Here is a 12,788-nt window from a genome sequence, read left to right as displayed (position 1 = left end):
GGAGCCCCAGACCAGGGATGGGCTCACGAGTAGTTCACTACTCGAGTTCATGAATAAAATGAGGCTTAATTGCCTTAGATGTGTGGCTGGGAGAGAGGGGGTTACTAACCCATAAGTCCACGGTCCTTTGTGCATTCCAAACGCCTTGCACGCGTCCTATTGGACGCATTGCAAGACTCACTACTACACACTTCCTCCTTCCGGTTTGACGCGTGCAAGACGTTTGGAACACATAGAGGACCGCAGGCTTATGGATAAGTAACCCCCTCTCTCCCAGCCGCACAGCTGAGGCAATTAAACCTCATTTTAAGCGCAAATTTGAGTAGTGAAGTGAACTACTCGTGAGCCCATCCCTGCCCCAGACATCTGCCAAGGTGATTGTTGCTGACCTGGCCTCTTCTGGAGTTGATGTTTCAAGGAACACAATTGTGAGGGCTCTTCATTGTAGGGGGCTTCAGGACCAATCGTCCCAGAAGAACCTTTTTACTCAAAGAGAGGCACATCAAAGCCAGACAGAGGTTTGCCCGTGAACGTTGGAAAGGTAAAGAGGAGTGTCGAAAGTCTGTGGTTTGGTCTGATGATACTAAACTGGAACTGTTTGGGCCCATGGATGTTGCTTATGCTTGGCAAAGAAAGGGAGAGGCCTCCAACCCTAGGAATACAGTTCCCACAGTTAACTTTTAATCAAACAGGATCAGCCTCTCATTGCTTGCCGTTTTACCATACTGCCACACATTTCCGGGGATACTCGCCTATACCGGCTGAGCGCATATGCTTACACGGCTCTAACCTGTCCAAACTCCACAACAAGCTGCACCTGGAACCATGACCATCATCAAGTAACTACTAGTCCTCAGCCAAGTTACTGGCACAAGAGGGACAAAAGCGTGATTGCTGGCAATCCATATGGGTCACTCCAGCTTTTACAAATAGGCGAGACCTCTCCTGTGACCCTTCACCACCATACATTACAGTGTGCACTTCTCTTTTTTATTACTTGGCACACTCAAATTCTCCTTCAAAGGGAGAATTCATAAAGCATTACCGCATGCGGGAATGCTGAAAATAGCAGACTTTCCCGAGCACTTAGCAAAGTCTCAATTCATAAAAGCTGTTTCCGCATGAAAAGCTACAATTACCGACCAGGGAGATAAATTACCGCCTTGTGTGGTGAACACCTCCAGCACATGTCGTAAAATGTAATGAAATGTTAATTCATAAAGATTAGAGCACTGCGATATGGTCTCGGAGAAATACGTCTGCTTTGAAGAGGCGATAAGCAAGCTGAAGAAGCGATAAACCAGCAGATAAGATCAAAGTGAATGAGGACAGATCTCCCCCAGGCAGCAGCAGTAAGAGCAGAACAAACAAGGCTTTCCGGAATACCCCGGCTGCGTTTTTAACCTCTTGGGTACCTGTTTTCAAATATATTTCACCAGTGCAGTTTCTAGGCTAAAATGCACCCAGGGCGAGGGTGTAAAAATTGCCCCCCCCCCCCGAACAAGGTATGGGTGCCCGCAGAATAGGTTAGCCAGGTCTAGTTGCACTTAGTATAGGTCCCCCAGTATAGGTAGCCAAGAATAAGTACCCCAGTATAGGTAGCCAGGCATAGGTGAGCCAGTATAGTTGCCCTCGCTATAGGTTAGCCAGGTAGGTGCCTCCAGTATAGGTTAGATAGGCAGGTGCCCCCGGTATAAGTTAGATAGGTAGGTGCTCCAGTACAGGTTAGCTAGGTGGGTGCCTCTAATATAGGTAGCCAGAATAGTTGCCCCCAGCATAGGTTAGATAGGTAGGTGCCCTCAGTATAGGTTATTTAGGTAGCCAGTATAGTTGCCACCTGTATAGGCTAGCTAGGTAGGTGCCCCCAATACAGGTTAGATAAGTGCCCCCAGCATAGGTTAGATAGGTAGCTGCCCCCCCAGTATAGGTTAGAAAGAAAGGTAGCTGCCCCCCCCCCCAGTATAGGTTAGATAGGTAGGTGCCCCTCAGTATAGGTTAGACAGGTAGGTGCCCCCCAGTATAGGTTAGATTAGGTAGCTGCCCCCCAGTGTAGGTTAGATTAGGTAGCTGCCCCCCAGTGTAGGTTAGATAGGTAGCTGCCCCCCAGTGTAGGTTAGATAGGTAGCTGCCCCCCAGTGTAGGTTAGATAAGGTAGGTGCCCCCCAGTATAGGTTAGATAGGTAGCTGCCCCCCAGCGTAGGTTAGATTAGGTAGCTGCCCCCCAGTATGGTTAGATAGGTAGCTGCCCCCCAGCGTAGGTTAGATAGGTAGCTGCCCCCCAGTGTAGGTTAGATTAGGTAGCTGCCCCCCAGTATAGGTTAGATAGGTAGCTGACCCCCAGTGTAGGTTAGATAGGTAGCTGCCTCCCAGTGTAGGTTAGATAGGTAGCTGCCCCCCAGTGTAGGTTAGATAGGTAGCTGCCCCCCAGTATAGGTTAGATAGGTAGGTGCCCCCCAGCGTAGGTTAAATAGGTAGCTGCCCCCCAGTGTAGGTTAGATTAGGTAGCTGCCCCCCAGTGTAGGTTAGATAGGTAGCTGCCCCCCAGTGTAGGTTAGATAGGTAGCTGCCTCCCAGTGTAGGTTAGATAGGTAGCTGCCCCCCAGTGTAGGTTAGATAGGTAGCTGCCCCCCAGTGTAGGTTAGATAGGTAGGTACCCCCCAGTATAGGTTACATAGGTAGCTGCCCCCCAGTGTAGGTTAGATTAGGTAGCTGCCCCCCAGTATAGGTTAGATAGGTAGGTGCCCCCCAGCGTAGGTTAGATTAGGTAGGTGCCCCCAGGATAGGTTAGATAGGTAGCTGTCCCCTATAATGGAGGGGGGAGCCGGAGCCACGGGAGGGCAGCCCGACCTCTCCCTCCCTCTCCCGGGCACCCTCCTCAGATGCATAATCAGTGAGCAGGCAGGAAGCGCTGTTTACAACTCACCTGCCTGGCTCCAAGCACTGCTCTCTCGCCGCCGGTCTCCTCTCTATGTATACATGCTGATACACACGCTGCTTCCGGCTAAACAGGAAGCAGCGTGTATATCAGCATGTATACAGAGAGAGGAGACCGGCGGCGAGAGAGCAGCGCTTGGAGCCAGGCAGGTGAGTTGTAAACAGCGCTTCCTGCCTGCTTACTGACTATGCATCTGAGGGGGGAGCAGGGAGGGCGGCCCGGGAGAGGGAGGGAGAGGTCGGGCTACCCTCCCGTGGCTCCGGCTCCCCCCGCCATTATAGCGCCCCCCTCCCAACAGCGCCCCGGGCAGCGGCACGCCCCGCACGGCCCTAGAAACGGGCCTGTATTTCACTTCAGAAAGCCTGCATGTGTAAATTTTCTTGAAGTTTTCCAAAGTTTTGGCAATTACATAGATTGTTTAGAAATACTAATAGACAGATTTAGAGAAGATTCAGGGCTGTCAGAGGCAGTAAAAAAAAAAGAAAAAAAAAAGAAAAGAAAAGGCACATCTAAAGGGAAGTTGGGGCTGCCTTTTATTGTAATGCGGTCTCTGCGCGGAAACCAGGAATGTAACTAATCAGCCGGCTCATTAAAACAACTCAGCCTCATGTTACCGACAACTCAGTTCGGAAAATGTCCACATTTCTACCGCAGCTGTCAAAAGGTTTATGAATTGGCACACATCGCACTGCTTTTATAAATGATAGCCAAAGGCTATAGCAATCCCCACTTGTTTATGATGCTATATGTTAGCGTTTTTTAAATAAAGTTTGATAACAATAGTCTATTTACAACATTGTAATCAGTCTGAATTGCTGTACGTTGCTAATGTATGAAGCAAGAAGCAATGCTGAAATCTTATTAGTGTTTAATAGCTCTACTGTAAACATTAGATGATCAGTGGAAAGTCAGGCGTTTGGACTTAAGGTTTAAATGAAGTTCTTGCAATGCTTGACCTGCATGTTACTGGCTGCGGGTCAGAGAGTCAGAGGAGGCAGATTACCATGACTAGGAAATAGCTTGTGTTCTAACAAGAGTTTACTGATGTATCTTTAACCATTTCTGCCACTGGGATCTGAGCCTTCCGTCCGCAGCGGCAGCTGCTACAGCCGCAGGGACGATAGTTCCTTTCCTGCAGCTTGGGGGGCTGTGTGCGTGATCGTTCATGCAAAAACCTGCGATCACGCCGTTACCGGCAACAGGGGGGATTGAATGCAGGGGACGCAAGTCCCCTAAGCCAATCCGTTCTCGTCCACCGAGAATAAACACTGTTTTTGTTCAAAAACAGTGTTTATTCTTAAATAGAGGCTCCGCACTTCCCTCCCCCCCCCTCCGCCGCTGATTTTCAGCTGCCGATCGTTAGATTTATGAATGGGAGCAAACTTCCCATTCATTAATCTCCCCGCAGGCCACCGTGATTGAAGGCTTCCACTGAAGTTACATTGTAGCAACACATTGTTTCCTATTGCGTACGTGTTGAACGTAAATAGGAAGTACTCAATGGGGACATCTTGTGGCCAAATAGTAAAACTACACCTACTGTGTTAAGGGAATAAAAATGTTTAATAGGTTTATGTTAAAAGGGGATATTATTATAAATGTATGGGCTAAAAATTAGTGATGGATATAAAACTGAAAAAATGCACCTTTATTTCCAAATAAAATATTGTCACCATACATTATACTAGGGATATAATTTTAATGTTGCAATAACCGGGACCAACGGGCAAATAAAATGTGTGGATTTTGATTATGGTAGCATGCATTTTAAAACTATAATGGCCCAAAACTGCAAAACAATTATTTTTTTTCCATTTTTTTTCGTATTATTCTTGGTAAAATGCATTCAGAATAAAATAATTCTTAACATAATGTACCACCCAAAGAAAGCCTAATTGGTGGAGGAAAAAACAAAGTACAGATCATTTGGTTGTGATAAGTAGGGATGAAGTTATTGGGGAATCAAAGGGAGGAGAGCTGAAATGTGAAAATTCCTCTCGTCCGTAAGGTGAAAAATACCCGCGGGCTGAAATGGTTAATAGATGCTAGTTTGTCAGAGAGCAGTTAGAAAAGGATCAGGTTCAAGGCCGATTTTATACTTTTACTGCCCTGAGGGCAAGTGTGCCAATGTGCAGCAGTACCCCTCCCATTCCATGTGCAGCTGTAACGATTGCGGAATTATTTCCGTGGTCAGTGCACAAGATGCGCGCTGACACTGCGGAAATCCTCCACAAGCGTGTAATTTGACAGAACCCAGCTTGGGTGCAATGCACCTATAGAGGGCAATTCCCACCGGCAGATGGAGTGCAGACGAACACAGCCTCTGCACGGCCACAGATGCCAGTTGAGAATTTTACGAGTTGAAACAATGCAGGGCAAGATAGCCCTTAAAGAGAGAGAGCACAGAGACAAAATGTATGTTTGTCCACCAATCTAGTCGCCACCCAGCGACGGTGAACACACAACAACGGAACCGAAGTGGAAACGCAATCGCAAGAGTGGCGATTGCCAATAGTGACACAAGACCGAATTAGACAGAGCACAAGTGTAGCAAGAAAGACATAGCAAATAACAATGATCAGAATGTCATAGAAAATAACAAACGCTAGCTAAACGCGAACTCCGCACTCATTCGCAACAGCGAACGCTTTAAAGACACGATCGCCGCTGTTAGGCGCCCAGTGATAAGCATGCCACCCTAACTAACCAGTGTACCCAGAAACACAAACAAACAAATAACAGAAACGCTTGCTAATCGGTTGCCTTACCTTAGGCAACAGCAAGCGTTTACTCTGGACAAACCGACAACAGGAACAAGACAGATCAGATCCACTGCTCTTCTGTAAGAGCAAGTGCGATCCACACACAGGAACAGGACTGAAAAGGATCCACTGCTCTTCCGCAAGAGCGAGTGCGATCCACACAACAAGACAGACAGAAGGAGCAACAAGCAGCAACCGCAGCCAAGGTTATACTCCAAGATACAGTCCAGAAAGATCCACCGCCTCTAACGCTAGGGCAAATGCGATCTAAGTTCAAGACAGAACGATTCACTATCGCCAACCGCTGGCGTCAGTGCAATCGCACAGACAAGACAAGACAGAATAGGCAGTACAAATATACACAAGCTGACTGCACTAAATAGGAATGCAAGGAGCACTCCCCAAGAATTAACTACACGAAGATAGCAATATAGCAAACAATAAGCAGAGGCTGAGACTCCAGGTAAGTTAGCAGGGACAAACCATAATGACCAGCAGGGAATTCTGGGAAGAAATGGTTTTTATACTGCAAGCCATCAGAGGAAGTAGCTAGGCAATTTGCATGACAAGTAGATGCAAATTCCTCACCAGCAGAGCAACTCTGCAACTTGCATAGTGAAGACAGGTCTCTTTTCCAGAGGCCTGCAGCACTCAGACCTAAAGAATGGTCAAACAGCTGTCTGCCTGTGCAGACAGCAGAGCAGATCTTTACAGCAGCCCCCTTTCCATACATAACATTCATGTACAGCTTCTTTAAGCATCAGCTCCCCTTTTTTCAGGTGTTGCTCCCCAATTTTCAGCTTTCTCTTCCATATGTAGCATCCCCAATTTCATGTCCAGAAGCCAACTTTTGCTGTAGCCGCCCAAGGCCCAGGTCTTTGTGGCCTTTCCAGAAATTTTGCTCCGATTAGCTTAACGCAACACAGGTTTACCCTGCAAATATAAAAGGTGCAGCAAAAAAACAAAACAAAAAATATGGAACTCCTGCAATAAATCTGAAGTGTGTCTACTTCCTGGTTTTATGGCAGCAGAGAAACGGTTAACATCCTGTGTTTACATATTAGTGGTGTCTGCTGAGACTGCCAAATTTCTGTGCTGACACAGCTGAGAGCTCAAATTACACTTGTGATTACTTACAGATAAGGGGGAATTAGACAGGCTCTCCCTTCTAAAAAAAAAACACACAGGGTGCATATTTCTCTGTTTTCCTTGTGTCCTGTGCAAGAGTTCAGGTCCACTTTAAAGACTGGACATTTTTACAGATTATCTGAACTCCATGTGCTGAGCTTGCTAACTTTTTGTGCACTGAGGGCTTGTTCACACTAAGAGCGCTTTTGGTTTTTTTTAAGCGCCCTAAAAGTGCTTGTGCAATGATTCCCTATGAGAGTGCTCACATATGAGCGGTTCAATTACAATCCGCTCACCAAAGCACTGCCTGTACCAACTTCGTGGTGATTTGCCTCAATGGAAGGTATAGGGAAATCGCAAAGCGTTTGAAAAAGCGCTTTGTATAGCGACGTCAGGAAGTGAAAAAACAGAATTGCTCTGCAAAAGCGCAACGCGCAGGTTTACATTTTAAACAAATTTGTTCTTTCTAGTGCTTTTTTTCTTCTCTTTATTTTTTTAATGATTTCAGTATTTAAAGGGGCACTATGGCGAAAAATTGTAAAATTTAAAATATGTGCAAACAGACAAATAAGAAATACGTTTTTTTCTAGAGTAAAATGAGCTATAAATTACTTTTCTCCTATGTTGCTGTCACTTACAGTAGGTAGTAGAATTCTGACAGAAGCGACAGGTTTTGGACTAGTCCATCTCTTTATAGGTGATTCTCAGCAAGGCTTTTATTCTTTATAAAGATATTCCCCAAGTATTTAAACAATGATGCTGGCCAGTCTCCCTGCTCCCTACACAGTTTTTGGACAGAGCAACTGCCATTCACTAAAAAGTGCTTTTGAAAATAAATAAATCCCTGAGAATCCCCCCATGAAGAGATGGACTAGTCCAAATTCTGTCACTTCTGTCAGATTTCTACTACCTACTGTAAGTGACAGCAACATAGGAAAAAAGTAATTTATGGCTCATTTTACTCTGGGAAAAAAAAATTGTACTTATTGGTTTATGTTTGCACATATTTTAAAATTTTACAATTTTTCGCCATAGTGCCCCTTTAAATACTGCATCCTCTGTAGCACTGTGCAGAATATATAGTCTTGTGACTTAACTGAGCTCACAATCTAATCTCTAACATAATAATATATCCATCATAGTCTAGGATCAGTTTTAGGGGAAGTCAAATTATCTGTATGTTTTGGGGATGATGGAGGAAACTGGGGTGCCCAGAGGAAACCCACCAACACACAGGAGAAAATACTAACTCCATGTAGATTGCGCCCTGGCTGGGATTTAAACCAGGGACCCAGTACTGCAAGGTGACAGCTTGCCTTGTGTTATGCTGACGGATCTGTCGCATTGTGATAACATGCCCAAGAGAACACAGTACAGTACATTGCATTACATTAATTGCATTACATTAGCAAAGCGACTATTGTCTGGCGCAACACCCCGCTATACCCTAGTGTGAACCTACCCTTAAAAACTTAGCTGGGGCTACTGATAAAGACTATCACAGGTGAGAATATAGTGTGTGTAGGGAAGCCTAAATCTCCCCCGCATCCACATTGCCTAAAAATCTGATTGAAGTTGGATTTTAGCAACATCCAACTCACCCCATGTGCATTGTTCTCTTACTAATGCCACCTGCCATTCAGTTTGGTACCACGCAGCCTCTCTCCATAGCAACAGATGCATCTCTAGTCTCTAGGTTAGCGCCACATCTGTACAGAAGTCGGCCTTGAACTGTCACCCAAAGGAAGTGGGTCCCGATCCCAGCAGGCAACAGTCCTGTAGGCGAGTACAGATTGTGTGTACGAGTCTGAACTGCAGGAGGAAGGGCACCGACAGAGGCGTCTGAAAAGTTCCAGCCAGCAACCATGGAGGTCTGAACTGCAGCAAATGACTGGTATTGGGGCCCCTGACTATAGAAAAGAACAAAAAAAAAAACAACAACTATGGTAGGGACCTGATTGTGAGCCACTGAGGGACATTAGTGACAAGACAATATACTCTGTACAAGCGCTGCATAAGATGTTGGTGTTATATAAATACTTAAAGAGAACCCGAGGTGGGGTTCTGACAATGAAATCCGCATACAGAGGCTGGGTCTGCCTATACCGCCCAGCCTCTGTTGCTATCCAGATCCCCCCTAAGCCCCCCCCCCCCCCTGCGCTCTGTGATCACCCATAAATCACATCCGCGCTGTGTGGGCTGTGTTTACCTCTGTATTGTCAGTCTCGGCTCTCCCCTCCACCTCCTGCATAGCTCTGGTCCCCGCCCGCGTCCCTTCCCTCCAATCAGCGGGGAGGGAAGTGGCGCGGGCGGGGCCTGGAGCTATGCAGGAGGCGGTGGGAGCGGCAGACTGACAGTACAGAGGTAAAGACAGCCCGCTGTGTGTCGGCAGTGCGGCTGTGATTTATGGGTGATCGCAGAGCGCGCGGGGGGGGGGGGGGGGGGGGCTTAGGGGGGATCTGGATAGCAACAGAGGCTGGGCTGTATAAGCAGACCCAGCCTCTGTGATTTCATTGTCATAACCCCACCTCGGGTTCACTTTAAAATACTCAAAAGTCTCAGATTTCATTATTCTTCGCTGCCATTTCCTTCAGCTCATGAAAGTAATGAAGACAAAGAACCAGCATGAAAAAACAAACGTAGGTCAAGTTCACTTTTCCCGTCACAGTCCTTTTATCATGCATTGTACGGTGATAGAGTGCATTGACATATGTTTGCCTGGAATATTGTCTCAATAGGACTTATTTGACTTTCAAAATATAAGGCATTGTAAGTGCAGCTGAACAGCACGTAGCTTTACATTGTATTGTATGTATTGCATTGTGCACTACAAAGCGGGTGCTGGGCCTGGTGCATCTCACACCAAATACAGGTAAGTGGAGTGATATCAGGATGGATAACATCGATCATCTTCTGACCATCTCAATACTTGGTCCCATATATCCTATTCTGGGGTTACTGTGTATGTGATTCTGACAGATTTACATTCAATTTGCATTGACAGCAACGCTGAAGAATTCATATTCTGTGCAAATATAAAAGGCAAATAGAGCCATGATTGTGTCAAGGGCTAGGTCGAGGCAAAGGCGAGAGAGGCTCCAGCCTCGGGGCGCAGTGTAGGAGGGGGCGCACAACTCACTCAGCTATCATTCCCCTACTGTGTATGAAACAGTGAGAAATAAGAAAAGGGGATACATGGCAGTGACTGCAAGTCAGATAACTAGAGATTAAGGTGTTGGGAGCCCTGGGGCGCCTCTTAGTCTAGTAGCAATCAGAGTGTGACAGCTTGGGGTGGGAGGAATGGAGGGGCGCTCTTTGGTGTCTCAGCCTTGGGTGCTGGAGGACCTTGTCCCGGCTCTTCCTCTGCTGCTCCTCTCTGGTAAGGGAAGCTGGAAATTTGGGCGCCAGCAGCTAGAGGACGATTTGAACGCCCCATAGGCGCTAATGCAAATTTTGTTAATACGGCACCCAAAGCAGAAATTTGAGTGCCTGATAAATATTGTTTTCAACATTAGAACATTAAAGTTTTTGAAATATGTTATGGTCTTGAAACTTGCAACGTTATAGTTTGTCATATTTTTGTATGTACAAATTTTACCTATTAAATGTTATGGTTTTTTTGATTGTAAGGGTGTTTGTGCAGAGGGGGAGGGGGTAGATGGTTAGGGTTAGGCTTCAGGAAGGGTGTTCGTGCTGGGGGGAGGTGGTTACGTTTAGGCACAACCGGGAAGGGGGGTCTTAGGTTTAGGCACCACTGGGGGCTGTTAAGGTTAGGCACCACGAGGGGGGGTCTTCGGGTAATGCATCAGCTGGAGAGGGGGTCTTAGGGTTAAGCACCACCAGGGTTGGTCTTAGGGTTAAGCACCACTAGGGACAGTCTTAGGATTAAGCACCACCGGGGGGGGGGTTCTTAGGTTTATGCACCACCGGGAGATGGGGGTCTTAGGGCTCGTTCAGACTTTATGCGCTGCCGTGCGCATTTTGGCAGTGCGCATAGTGTGCATCACGCAAGAACGGTAGAAGGGCATACACAGCCCTTCTACCGTTCCCATCATATGCGCTGCGCAGCAGTGCGATGCACTATCGCACTGCTGTATGCATTTTCGGGAATCGCAGCGCAGATCCCATTCACTGTAGTGAATGGGATCTGCAGCGCATAGTAGCGCAGATGGCGTGTGGTTGTACGCGTTGCGTCGCGATCGCACAGCCATCTGCGCTGAATGATCTGAACTAAGCCTTAGGATTAAGCACCACCAGGGGGGGGGGGGGGGGGGGGGGCTTAGGGTTAGGCACCACCAGGGGAGGATTCTGTGTGAGAGTAGGGTTAGGTTAAGCTGTATTTTTGAATAATGAAATGGTTTTTAAACTAAATATCCTTTTGTTTTCATTTCCCATCTATTTTAAAACTATACTTATTAACATATTTTTGGCTTCCAGTTGAAAATTCTCTTTATCATTTATTATGATTTCCTATTCCACCCGTGCCCCTTTTTTCCTTTTTTTAGCTCTTCATTGGCTACCAATTAACCTGAGGATCCAGTTCAAACTCTTTCGATTCAATTCGATTTGCCATTGCATAACAATGGCAAATCAAATTGAATCGAATCCCGATCGGACATGTCGGATGTAATCGGATCGTAAATAGAATCCTAATTGATCCGCACAAAGAATCGTATCGTGTAGATTGAGCTTTATTCATCCTAACTTACAAAGCTCTCCACAATCTATCTCCTTTGTACATCTCCTCACTTTCACCCCTCCAGATACCAACCCAACCGCAACCTCAGATCTGCACATGACCTTTTGTTCTCCTCTAAAATCACCTCCTCGCATTCATGTATACAAGATTTCGCACGAGCTTCACCCCTCCTCTGGATTCTCCTTCCACAACACATCTGTCACTCACTAACTTTTAATCATTTTTAAACGTGCCCTCAAAACTCACTTTTTCCGACAAGCATACGCTCTACTTTAGGACTTTCACCTCTGGTCTAGTTGTACTCCTATAGATAACCTAAAACACACCGCCTCTAGGTATGAATATTATATATTTCCCCTCCTCCTGTTCTCCCCATTCATTTAGATTATAAGCTTGCAAGGTCAGGGATCTCTCACCTTTTGTGTCTTGGAATTTGTAACACATTTTATTTATGTTACTTTTGTCACTGTAATTAGCAGTTCTGTATCTTGTAACAATTCTGTATTTTGCATATTGGTGTATATCGTCCGTATTATTTTACACCCCATGTTTGTTTGTGGTTTGCTACTTTGTACAGCGCTGCGATATAGGTTGGCGCTTTATAAAGCAATAATAATAATAATTTCAGTGATTGACATGGCTACGTTCACAGTCGGGTGTTGTATTACATATTCTGCAAAAGCAGAATTACAACACAACAGAGGGGAAAAGCACTGTGCACCTGTGGCTCAATGCATATAGTACCTGCAAAGTGTGCCTGTTTGTACCTGTTACCACACGCGTTAGAATCAGAATAACTATTTGGCTAATTAAGTATGCACTTCCAAGGAATTGAATTTGACTTGGCACAGACAATATGGACAGACAGCAAACATATGTCAAGTCAAGGACAGTATATAAGATAAAATAGTGGTAAACAGGATGAGAAGGGTTCATTCTCAGTTCTCAGAATTGGGGATTGTGCTGACTAAATTGTGTGGTTTACTGGTTTTGCATTAAAGAGGAACAGTAACCACATATAATAGAATGCAGTTAATTATTCAGGATGCCCACTATTCCGATAAAAATCCTAGTTCAGCATCAGAAACACTTTCTTTCTATAGATGGTAGCACGAAAAAAGGGCGCCGGCGGCTAGTGGATGAAAAGGGGCGCCGCCATAGACTCTAAGGCAATTATCGTTAATACAGCAAAAAAAAAAAAAAAAAGCTGAAAAAATTGTGCCGCAATAAATATCGTTAATATTAGAACATTACAGTTTTTGAT

At 45.7% G+C, this 12,788-nt stretch overlaps 1 protein-coding gene across 3 annotated transcripts in view; it reads right to left on the bottom strand.

Annotated features, from left to right (window-relative positions):
• Positions 1 to 12,788, bottom strand: part of LOC137521709 (galactoside alpha-(1,2)-fucosyltransferase 2-like) — a 169,231-nt gene that overhangs the window by 61,898 nt on the left and 94,545 nt on the right. The gene's annotated exons all lie outside the window — the stretch shown is intronic.

The sequence above is a fragment of the Hyperolius riggenbachi genome, chromosome 6 (assembly GCF_040937935.1).
Source record: "Hyperolius riggenbachi isolate aHypRig1 chromosome 6, aHypRig1.pri, whole genome shotgun sequence".
Lineage (NCBI taxonomy): Eukaryota > Metazoa > Chordata > Amphibia > Anura > Hyperoliidae > Hyperolius > Hyperolius riggenbachi.
This window is presented reverse-complemented; position numbering and strand designations above follow the sequence as displayed.